The sequence below is a fragment of the Anabrus simplex genome, chromosome 2, assembly GCF_040414725.1.
Source record: "Anabrus simplex isolate iqAnaSimp1 chromosome 2, ASM4041472v1, whole genome shotgun sequence".
In the NCBI taxonomy this organism is placed as follows: Eukaryota; Metazoa; Arthropoda; class Insecta; order Orthoptera; family Tettigoniidae; genus Anabrus; species Anabrus simplex.
Genome location: NC_090266.1, coordinates 620766497 through 620779492, shown reverse-complemented (window position 1 = coordinate 620779492; position 12996 = coordinate 620766497).

Below are 12996 nucleotides of genomic sequence, written 5' to 3'. Positions count from 1 at the left end.
GCTGTACCTTAATTACACGGCCGCTTCCTTTCAACTCCTGGACCTTTCCTATCCCATCGTCGCCATAAGACCTATCTGTGTCGGTGCGATGTAAAGCCACTAGCAAAAAAAATATATTTTCAACGGTTTTGGAAGGCGCCGAGGTACCATAATTTTGTCCCGCAGGAGTTCTCTTAGCTGCCAGTTAATCTACCGACACTATGCTGACGTATTTGAGCACCTTCAAATACCACCGGACTGAGCCAGGACCCAACCTGCCAAGTAGGGCTCAGAAGGCCAGCGCCTCAACCGTCTGAGGCACTGAGCCCGACTATCTAGGGAATTAAAGTCAGCCATTTTAACGCAGGCTCATTTCTAAAATGGACGTTCGTGGAGCTGAGGTCTCTTAGTCCAGGGAAATAATTAAATTAATTAATATTAGTGAACATCCACTCTTGTAGTGTACAAAAGTTTAGTCGGCGTGAAGCACTCTTAGGCCTCGGTTAGCCTCGCATGAAAGAGCAATAGAAAAACTATGCTGTACAAGGGTTTTATTAATATTAAACAGGTGAGGTATTAAATTACTGATTGGTGGAGGTGAGTCACCCGTGGTGCTTTTGTTCGGTAGCGTGAGGGAGACACAGACCGGTTTGGAAAGTGAGATCTGTTTTACACGCATGGACATGAGGTGACATGTTACCCAGAGAGAAAGAGAAGGAGAAGGAACCCTCGAAATGGGTGACATTGATTTGATTTGACTGCCTTCACACCTACAAATTTCCTAACCATATTTCCTGCCTGCTAAAGAGAAATTTCCTGGCGGGAGAACCAAGGAGACGGGAGCCCCACTATTGGGTTTCAGCACGGCTTGTCTCAAGATGTGAACACAAAGCCCAGCTCTATTCATTCCCACTTTTCAAAGACACACATGGTGAGAACCACAGAGCAGGTTGTACAAAGGAGTGCCAAAAAAACATGTGCAGAATGTTGTTTGGGAAGGGGAGGAAACGATCGCTATTTCTCGAAGAATAGGTGGAGGAAGTTCTGTTGTGATGTGTCCCCTCAAGAGGCCGATACGACAGCTTCTTATCTCACAATACAATCTTACCAGGAAACGAATCTCACAATTACCTTACCTGACAAGCCTAAAGTGGTCTAATGTTCTGGAGCACACTGAAATTATTAGATACATTAGATACCACAAGGCTTTGTTAACATTTCAAAGATCACGTGCTGTATTGTGGAGAGAACAGGTCAGGGGAAACGTCCAATAAGGATGCCACTTAGGCACTCTTTTGGTTGCACGGCCTGGAACATACTGCCGTACCTTAAAACTAAATGCAACTTGGCAGTCCTACTAATTCTTTATATCAGCCTTATCCCGTGTCATGCAGGACCGGCGTTAGCTTGTCTAACTTTCTTCCTCTAGGTGACCGTCCCCAGCATCTTCTCGTTTCCAGCCTTTCTCTCTCTGGTCTTCCGCTATCTTGTCCCTCCATCTCAACTTTGGCCTTCCTTGCTGTATTCTGCCATTTACCACCAAGTTTTGGACTCTTTTCCCCATATACTCCTCCACCCACGTGGCGGATAGTGGGGTCCTAACCGGCGTGCAGGTGGACTTGAGCGAAATAAAATTGCTCGCACCGACCAATCATACTGTTTCCAATTCTGAATAACAGAGTAGTGTTAGTGTCAGTAAAGGCATGCGGTCATAAAATTCTCTTGCCACACACATGATGATGGAAGCATTGGCAGTCCTATGAATATTTTACACCGGGCAAGTTGGCTGCGCGGTTAGGGACGCGCAGCTGTGAGCTTGGATCCGGGAGATAGTGGGTTAGAACCCCACTCTCGGCAGTCCTGAAGGTGGTTTTCCATGGTTTCCCATTTTCACACCAGGCTGTACCTTAATTAAGGCCACGGCCGCTTCCTTCCCACTCCCAGGCCTTTCCTATCCCATCGTCGTCATAAGACCTATCTGTGTCGGTGCGACGTAAAACAGTCTTCTTTCATTCCCGAAACGGGTACTACATACATCATTCTAATTTTCACCCATCGGGTGGGCGAGCGGAGGGGGTGAATAGATCAGTGGCTTAGCTGCTGACTTTCCACTCAGAAAGCTGGGGTTTGAATCCCAGCCTACAGAGCTCGATAGCTGCAGTAGCTTAAGTGCGGCCAGTATCCAGTATTCGGTAGATAGTGGGTTCAAACCCAACTGTCGGCAGCCGTGAAGATGGTTTTCCGTGGTTTACCATTTTCAAACCAGGCATATGCTGGGGCTGCACCTTAATTAAGGCCACGAACACTTCCCTCCCACTCCTAGCCCCTTCCTTTCCCTTCGTCGCTATAAGACCTATCTGTGTCGGTGCGCCGTAAAGCAACTTGCAAAAAAAAAAAAAAAAAAAAATCCCAGTCGATACTGGGTCGACGTTTTATCACAAGGATCACGGGGCGTCAGGAAGGACATCCGGTCTTAAATCCCTGGCCGAAACCAAAATGAGCTTGGGTGGCTCTGGTAACCCCAGAAATAACTGGGATATGCTGAAGAAAGTTCAGTCCGACTCCTTGGCTTGATGGTCTGCGTAGAGGTCTTCGGTTCAGAGGGACCTGGGTCGGGGTAGTCATTGCGGATGGTTAATTCTTATGTCTCGAAGACTGGGTGTTCGTGTTTCTCCCAATACTCCCCTTTACATACACAAGCAACACAACACACTACCTAACACCACAGAAACATACCATACTTGATACATCCCTCCACATAGGGTCAGGAAGGGCACCCGGCCATAAAACAGGGCATATCTCTAAGTGCTGACATAGTCCGCACCTTCGACGCCACAAGGGTGTGTAAAGGAGTTGAAGAAGAAGAAGAAACAGAAGAAGATTCGTACTCTCCAATTAATATTTGGGAAACAAGCCTCTTATATTTCATTTATTGACCAGCCGCTTTACCCGTTGTTTACGGGTTATTTTTGAACAATTTTCAGCAGTACTGCCATCTAGAGGAGGTGAGTGGTAGCAGCAGAGACCAGCTGACAAGTCACACAGTGTACCGTTACACTTTATTAGTTGTACATGCAAGTAAAAGCGTAATTTCCTGGAAAACCGTTAATTACATTTACAAATAAAATGCGTAAAACCTCCTTTTTTCAAGAAAACTTAATTTCATGTACACATGCTGGGATTTATTTTGTGATGGGACAAACCATTTGCCCATTAATTCGGTTTTTAGCCGATAATACATGCGCAAATTCTGTAAATACCTATATATTAATGGCAGCCATTTTGAAACGGTGAATATTTTAAAAAAATGTTTGATCATAATAGCCGAAATACATCAGTACCAAATTTAAGCTCAACTGGTCCGGTAATTTGGGTGTGATTGAGCGAGAGAGAAACAGACACCATTTTGAGCTCTTACGCGAATTTTTGTAAATTATTTCACAATATATTTACAAGTTACTATAAAAAATAAAACATTGTCATGCAGTTCCCCCTGAAAATGTTTCTGCAAAATTTGATCACGTGATGTCATTTCATTATTTTATATGCTCGGCTATTCTACATCAAATAATTCTTTACTCTACTCGTTCACTGTCTACCTCTTCAATACTCTGTATACTCAATTTCGTTAATTACTCGAACACATCTTCCCTTAGTGAAACTTATTATATGACTTTTCATCCCATTTACAATCATACCATTATCCGCTGTCCATCTCAGAACTTTGTCTACTCTAGGTCCCCCTGCAGTTGTTAAGAGTCCTGCAACTCATTTACTACCCTAAACAATATAACATCACCCGAAAATAGCCTTCTCTGTCATTCCAGTTCTTTACTGATAACATTTATATGTACAAGAAAATATAAAGGTCCAATAATACTGCCCTGGGTGGCATCCCTGTTAATCATTGTGGGGTAATATAACACTTCACCTGCTCTAAATTTCTGAGTTCATTTCCTAGAAATTTAACCATCCATTCAACCACACTCTCTTCAAGTCAAATATCCCTCATTTTCGTCCGTAATCTCCAGTGATCTACCCTATCAAATGCCTTGGAGAAGTCAATAGCGATACAGTCCATTTGACCATTTTCTGTATCTGCTTACCCTCCAGAGTCGGTTTTTCCCTCGGACTCAGCGAGGGATCCCACATCTACCGCCTCAAGGGCAGTGTCCTGGAGCTTCAGACTCTGGGTCGGGGATACAACTGGGGAGGATGACCAGTACTTCGCCCAGGCTGCCTCATCTGCTATGCTGAACAAGGGCCTTGCGGGGGGTGGGAAGATTGGAAGGGATAGACAAGGAAGAGGGAAGGAAGCGGCTGTGGCCTTAAGTTAGGTAGCATCCCAGCATTTGCATGCAGGAGAAGTAGGAAATCACGATAAACCATTTACAGGATGGCTGAGGTGTGAATCGAACCCACCTATACTCAATTGACCTCCCGAGGCTGAGTGGACCCCGTTCCAGCCCTCGTACTACTTTTCAAATTTCGTGGCAGAGCCGGGAATCGAACCCGGGCCTCCGGGGGTGGCAGCTAATCACACTAACCACTACACCACAGAGGCGGACCCATTTTACCTCCTGATCTAAAATACCTGCTATACCTTGCCGGAATCCTACAAGTTGAGCATAACTGAAATAACCTTCCCTAAACGCGAACTGCGTTCTATCAAACCAGTTAGCGATTTCGTAAAAGTGTCAAATACAATCAAGAAAGAATGCTTTCCCAGGGCTTACAAACATGTCAAGCTGACTGGCCTGTATTTATCTGCTTTAGGTTTATCACCTTTTCCCTTGTACACTGGTGCTGCTATTGCAACTCTCCATTCATTTAGTATCGTTCCTTCATGCAAACAGTAATCAAATAAGTATTTCAGGTATGGTAACTTACTATATTCCAACCCACAGCCTTTAACATATCCCCAGAAATCTTATCAATCTCAGCGGGTTTTCTAGGTTTCAACTTTGTATCTTTATGTAAATGCCTTTATTACCATAGGTAAATGTCAGTAATTCGCCAGTATTAGTAGCCTCCTCTATCTCAACGTTATCTTTATCTCCAACTACCTTTAACTATTGCTGACTGAATACTTCTGCCTAATGTAAGCACACACACATATACACTCTCCTTGTTCATTAACGATCCCTGGAATGTCCTTCCTGGTACCTGTTTCTGCCTTAAAGCATCTACAGTGACTCTCGCATAATTATTCGGACAGACATGAATTATTACATTTTCCTTTGTATTAGTGATTTCTGTAATAACAAATCACTGATATAAATTGAATACAAGTTTCTGTAAGGAATATAAAAATTAAAAGTCCATCATTCTTCTACTGAACACTGTCAATGAAAATGTAATAATTAAAAAACAAAATAAAACTCAAACCAACATTGCACGAAATTATTCGGACACTTTCCTTTTTACTTATGATCCTAAAGGTTCAGCGCCTGGTTGTCTGTCCTTTCATTTTAATTACTTCCCTGGGTCGACTTGGCATGCTCTCCACTAATTTCCGGGTGTAATCGGGAGATATCTTCTGCCACTCTTCTTGAAGTCGGTTTTTCGGCTGTTCTCTAGACGTGATAGTTGTTTCTCTTATTTCTTGATCAAGTTTGTCCCAAAGGTTCTCAATCACATTCAAGTCTGGTGATTAAGGGGGAGGATGAAGTACCTTTGGGCAATTAAACAATAACCACATTCTTACATTCCAGACCATATGCTTTGGGTCGTTATTTTGATAAAACTTAAAATGTTCACCAATTCCCATATTTTCGGCACTCTTTTTCATATTGTCCCTCAGTATTCTAAGGTATTGAAAGTGGTCAATTTTACCTTCAATAAAAACCAATTCACCAACTAGATTCGTCGACATGCACCCCCACACTATTACATGTCTACCGCCATCCTTCACAGTTGCTTTGAGATTTTTCTCTTCCTCTGTGGGCCATTTTCTCTTAAATTGTGCACAGTACTCTAACTCACTGAATGTTTACGTTCATACTGTCCATGGCTCTTCTATATACGACCTCTGCATGGCAAGTGACTTGTGTCCGAATAATTTTGTTGAAGCACGTTAACTGAGTTCTGAGGTTCCAGCGTCACTGGTTCTCTCCTGTTTACTAAAAGTACACATTTCAACGCCGTGTTGAATCTGTCAAATTGGGTTCTATCAGAAACTAATTTGCGTGTACAGTATTTTCTCTGAACCATAGGGCCAGAGTGTGTATAAAAGACTATAATTCACGTGTCCGAATAATTATGTGAGTCACTGTATATGTATCCTTCCATTGCTGTCTGAAATTCATATGGCTCCCAATTATGTTTGCCATCATGTTATCCTTGGCTATTTTATCGCTAAATTATATTTCCCAGTAACCTCCTTCAATCTCTCCTTACTCCCTCAACCATTCCAAACTATGTCCGGCTCCATGGCTAAATGGTTACCGTGCTGGCCTTTGGTCACAGGGGCTCCGGGTTCGATTCCCGGCAGGGTCGGGAATTTTAACCATAATTGGTTGATTCCGCTAGCACGGGGGCTGGGTGTATGTGTCGTTTTCATCATCATTTCGTCCTCATCATGACGCGCAGGTCGCCTAAGGGCTTCCATTATAAAGACCTGCATGTGACGAGCCAAACTTGTCCTTGGGCACTCTCGGCACTAAAAGCCATACGCCATTTGATTTTCTAATTCTTTCGAATCTGCACCTCCTTCTTAATTTTATGTCTATTTCACACTGGCCCCCAGTTTCAGTCAGAATCTGTTTCTGTGAACTATGACTTTGAGTGCTGCGCATACAATAGACCACTCCCCTTCAGTTGTAGTCAGAACCGGTTTCTGTGACGTTAAAATAAGGGCTGCGCTCACAGTCACACGGGCACATAAACAGTAGCCTACACATACTAACAAACGGGACATAGAGCTAGCGATACAAGTAACTTTTTTTATTTATTATGGAGGTAAGGAGCCTCTGTGGTGTAGTGGTTAGCGTGATTAGCTGCCACCCCCGGAGGCCCGGGTTCGATTCCCGGCTCTGCCACGAAATTTGAAAAGTGGTACGAGGGCTGGAACGGGGTCCACTCAGCCTCGGGAGGTCAACTGAGTAGAGGTGGGTTCGATTCCCACCTCAGCCATCCTGGAAGTGGTTTCCCACATCTCCTCCAGACGAATGCCGGGATGGTACCTAACTTAAGGCCACGGCCGCTTCCTTCCCTCTTCCATGCCTATCCCTTCCAATCTTCCCATCCCTCCACAAGGCCCCTGTTCAGCATAGCAGGTGAGGCCGCCTGGGCGACGTACTGGTCATTCTCCCCAGTTGTATCCCCCGACCAAGAGTCTGAAGCTCCAGGACACTGCCCTTGAGGTGGTAGAGGTGGGATCCCTCGCTGAGTCCGAGGGAAAAACCGAACCTGGAGGGTAAACCGATGGTGATGATGATGATGATGAAGGTAAGGAATAAAATGTAAGATAAGTTTATTCCATAACTAGCTGATGTACCCGTGCTTCTCTACGGAATTCTACATTGTATACAGAATTCTAGGCTAGGTAGTGTACACGTTGTGAGCAAGATTGTATTAAATTGCATAGCTCTTAACGTTACCCTAGAAACGCGACGGGGAAGTCACCAAACGTCTTTTCTCATATGAAGACTGTGTTCGTGAATTTTCATTGTAATGATAGGCCCGCTTGCCTACCATCAGTCACCACCAGGTTAGGGAGTTTTCATTATAATGGCAGAGGGGTATGAGTGCCAAAAATATACTTCTGAGAAAAAAAGGCTGCAATGTTTGGATCCTATTGAAAATGCTGGTGGACGTTAAATGAAATGGCGTATGGCTTTGTGTCCCGGGAGTGTCCGAGGACATATTCGGCCCGCCAGGTGCTGGTCTTTTGATTTGACTCCTGTAGGCGACCTGCGCGTCATGATGAAGATGCAATGATGATAAAGAGACGACACCTACACCCAGACCCCGTGCCAGCGAAATTAACCAATGACGGTTAAAATTCCCGACCCTGCCGGGAATCGAACACAGGAACCCCGTGACCAAAGGCCAGCACGCTAACCATTTAGCCATGGAGCCGGACGCTGGTGGACGTTATTCAAAACATTATTAATACAGATTTTTTCTATGTAGTGTTGTGCATTTCTATATGAAATCTTAAGCAATGCCATTAATAATTATTACCCTTGGCACAAGAATGTTCTTCGTACAAGCTTGCATCTTTTTACCTTCGACTCAGTCACTTGCACCACTTTTCCCTTCAAATAATCACAGGTTTTGGTTAATGTTATGGATATAAAACAACCTTTTATGTATAATATTCTTATTGTCTCAAAATTATAAAATGTGTTGTTTAAAATGAATAACGTTTTGTATCAATGGTAAGTAGGTATGAGGGGCTGCCTGGCCGCGGCGGTAAAGGCGTGCTCGGTCCGCCCCGAAGGACGTGGGTTCGAATCTCCGTCAGGAAGCCGTAAAAGTTAAAAAACGAGATTTCCACTTCCGGAGGTGCATATGGCCCTGAGGTTCACTCAGCCTACACCAAAAATGAGTACCAGGTTAATTCCTGGGGTCAAAGGTGGGCGGGCGTAGAGCTAAACACTCTACCCCATCACGTGCCGAGGTTAACGATGGTGGAAGCCTTTACCTTCCACTCCTCCAAGGGCCTTCATGGCCTGTACGGAGTTGAATTTGCTTTGCTTTTTGCTTTTGGTAAGTAGGTATGATACTTTAAATGTTAGCTATGATTGATTATTAATTCATGACGTCCGTTGTCGAGGAAGACGCCACTGCAGCAGAGACATGTGTTTCTTCTGTTGGCCATGCTTGAGTGTTTTCTGAAATTCATGGTGAATTGGCGGCAACTATTTTAGAAGAGACTCTAAATCCCAGTACTTTAAAGTGGTGATTTCTGGAGGCAATTAATACAGAGGGGTTGAAGTTAAGGCACTGGTGGTTGGGCGTCCAACCTTATGTCCCTTCATATCGAAAGTTTCAAACTCCAGATCTTAATTTAACGAGCACTTGCAGTAAAATGTGCTGTCTATATAACAAGAATTCTTTCCGTCCCTGAAAGGGACGGCAGACCTCCTAGACGGTAACGTCGTCTCTCAGTTCTCAGGCCGGGAGATTTAATACGGCGAAGAGATGTTCAGAGAAGGTGACGAGGTTGGCGGCCGTGGCCTATACTAGGAACTGTCCCGGAATTCGCCTTAGTGCAGGAGAATGGAAAACCATGGAAAACCATTCTCAGGAATGCCGACGGTGGCGACCAGCCCCTATCCGTCACCCGAATGCAGAGGCGTAGAGCCACGCTAGAGCCATGGCCACCCCTCCTCTGCTCAGTTGGCCGGTCCGAGCGCAGAGCTGTCGGACCAGGACTAGCCGTGGTCACTTGTAGACCGAAGCCTATTCTGCAACCGCCGACCTATAGTGTGAATGGGTGATCCTTCTTTCAGCGGATCCATTGAAATTTGCTGATCCCCACTGCACTATGTTTTAGCTACTCGTTCATGTTTTCATTTGAATGGAAGTCTTCAGTAATCATTCTGATTACTTAAAACTTGCGCTGACCTTTGCAAATGCGTACACAAATTCTTCAGGTTTACTCCAGCTGGCTTGTTATGAGCAGTTTTGGAGGCTAAGAGGTATACGTGTACTTGTCTCCCTCTACAGCAGGGGTTTCCAATTTGTAAGGGCTCGAGGGCCATATTGGGAACCTTAGTCATGTTCGCGGGCCGCACTTAAATAATAAGCCAATTTTCGTAAAATTCTGCATATAGTAGGCCTACAAAAGTACCATTATGAAAAAAACAATATGCATAATTCAATTGAAATAAAGGTTTGATACTTTAATTACTTAGGTAAAACATTATTTTACAATTGCATAAAAGAGTGAAATTTGGAGCCGGGCTGAGTGGCTCAGATGGTTGATGTGCTGGCCTTCTGAAGTTGTTAGATCATTCCGAAGTGCTCAAATACTTCAACCTCGTGTCGATTGATTTACTGGCACGTAAAAGAACTCCTGCGCAACAAAATTCCGGCATATCGGCGTCTCCGAAAAACATCAATAATTAGTGGGACGTAAAAATCAATCATTATTATCTGAAATTTGGATTTTAAATTTTTTAAAATGAAAAATAATCCGTTCAGATCAAGTGAATTTTTAAAAAGAGGAAATAATATTAAAGAATGAACTAGTTCGGACTTGGGTCTATAACAAATATAAAAATTAATACATTTTTGAACGGTTTATAAAATAATATTTTTAAACTATTCTTCACATTATTTATTAAAATGCTGTCGCGGGCCGCATTATACGGCTTTGCGGGCCAGGGCCGCCAGTTGGAAACCCCTGCTCTACAGCTTGGTGAAGTGATTCTGAAACAACACGCTGGATTGCAGCACGTATCAATAATAGCAACTCCACTGTTTTGCCACCAAACAGATTGCTTCTTCCTTTAGGCTTGCTGCATACTAACTCCATATTTTAAATTTTGGCACTTGTACCGCTTTGCTTCTAACCTCCTCATTTATTTGTGGAACTCTCACTACAAAAAAAAAAGTAAATACTTCTCATATACATAAAGTAAACTAATCACTGTGGACACAGCATTGGTGATATTGTAACGTTCTGCATACAAAAAGAAATATTTGCTCCCTCAGTACGAGTTTTAAGTCGGACAAATTTATTCGTACACTCACGTAACATTAATGTTCTCGAACGAAACCCAATGGTGAATTCTGTTCCTCAGTACCTGATGAGTCTGCGAATAACCTCTCTCAGTCTATTGCTCGTACTATGCACCAGACTTCCAGTTGTATCTGCTTCAATATTATGCCATTCCTTCAGAATAAATTCTTTTAGAGATGTGGTGTTTTCCAGACCACTCCAGGTGTTCTCAATAGGAGTGAGATCGAGATGGAGTTTTCAGGGTGTGGGCGTATTACAAAGCGTTCAGAATCGGAAGATATGGGCTGTATGTTTGGGATCATTGTCGTGCTGGAAGTATTAATATTCTCTCATATACAGTTGCTATACACTCTTCCTTATATTTTCTTTCAAAATACGAAAATAAGCAAATCTGCCCATAGTTCCCTCAACGGAAACTGGCTCCCCGACTCCAGACGCGGCCATACACCCCCAGACCATAACACAATCTCCACCATGCTTCATAGTAGCCTGAAGATTATGGATGTCAAGTGCTGTATTGTGCCTCTTCCAAACCAAAACACGACCATCATTTTGAAACAGGTTGAATTTATTTTCGTCAGAGAAAACAACGCTGTTCTAGATATCGGGGTCCTTTACAGCATAAGATTTTGCGAACTAGGTCTGTATCTTGCACGATTGATGAGGTGCCTTATTTCTGCTTTCCGTACTATTATCTGGCATAAGCAGATTCCGCACTAGATGTATACTTTGGGTCCTTCTTGATCATTTGCACCACATGCCTCGTTTACCTGGTGGTCAGTTTTTGCGTGCGACTATCTCTTTCTTTGTCTTTTAGCTAGTTCGTTGCTTTGAATCGCTTAATTATACTCCGCACAGTCGAACGACTTCTCCCAACCACGTTTGAAATTTCGGAATACGATTTCCCTTCACGAGTCAATGAGACAATCAGCCGCCTCATTTACACAGCAGTTTGATTTCCTTTGCGACCTATTTCGAAATGCAGTCAGCATCTGAAATAAACTGGGTATGGCAGACAACTAGCTTGTCCGATGTTCTCTGGTTCACATTACAATATATACGAGTACTTCTGTCCGGAAAGAAGTGGACATTACGAAGTAAACATTTCTCGTTTTCGCACACAAATACGTGTTTGCACTCTTGTGGCTGATCTGTGGTGTTAAGGGAAATATCATACATATTACCCAAGGAGAATAGAGTATGAACACGAAATATTAATCAAGTTATAAGTCGCTTTAAACAAATGTTATTTGTTCGGGGCTTCGACATATAGAGATATTTTGTCCCTACTTGCGCCATGTGATTTGAACCTGCGTTTAATTGGAATGGAGGAAGTGTAGTGTTGAATGTGAGGAAAGGAACGTTAAGGATGGCACAAACACCCAGTCCCCAGGTCAGGGATATTAATCATTTACAATTAAAAAACTCTGACACAGCCGGGAATCGAACACGGGGCCGCCGGGTGACAGGCTGACGCGTTGCGCCCTACACCGCGGGGCCGAACTATGAGTCGCTTACTGTAACATGTTTTACTGTACGAATACTTACGTCCATAACTGTATAAACACACCATCAGAAATCTTTTCATCATCATCATCATCATCATCTGTTTACCCTCCAGGTTCGGTTTTTCCCTCGGACTTAGCGAGGGATCCCACCTCTACCGCCTCAAGGGCAGTGTCCTGGAGCTTCAGACTCTTGGTCGGGGGATACAACTGGGGAGTATGACCAGTACCTCGCCCAGGCGGCCTCACCTGCTATGCTGAACAGGGGCCTTGTGGAGGGATGGGAAGATTGGAAGGGATAGGCATGGAAGAGGGAAGGAAGCGGCCGTGGCCTTAAGTTAGGTACCATCCCGGCATTCGTCTGGAGGAGAAGTGGGAAACCACGGCAGAAATCTTTTCAAATGCATGTAAAACAGTTACCAGACGGCTATACTGCGTCATGTGGGCGACTCAATAAATCTATAGACTGACTTTTGAATGGTATCGATTCTTTCATCCACTGTGTCGACTGCTTGAATTGTGTGCTCTGAACTGGGCATAACGTATTAATTTTAATATTATTTCAATAAAAGTAAAGAAATTCTAAATACAGTACAGCACCCATTGTCTCAGGACTGCTTGCAAGAGAAAGCGTATTTACTCCACATATCACAACTCTCAATGGATTGCAAGAGAGAGAAGAAACACCGAACCAGGGGCTGCGCCGTTTGTGTTACGTTCCTGTCAGCTTCAATTCGGGAGATAGTGGGTTTGAAACCCACTGTTGGCAGTCCTGCAGACGGTTTTCCGTTGTTTCCCATTTTCACACCAGGCAAA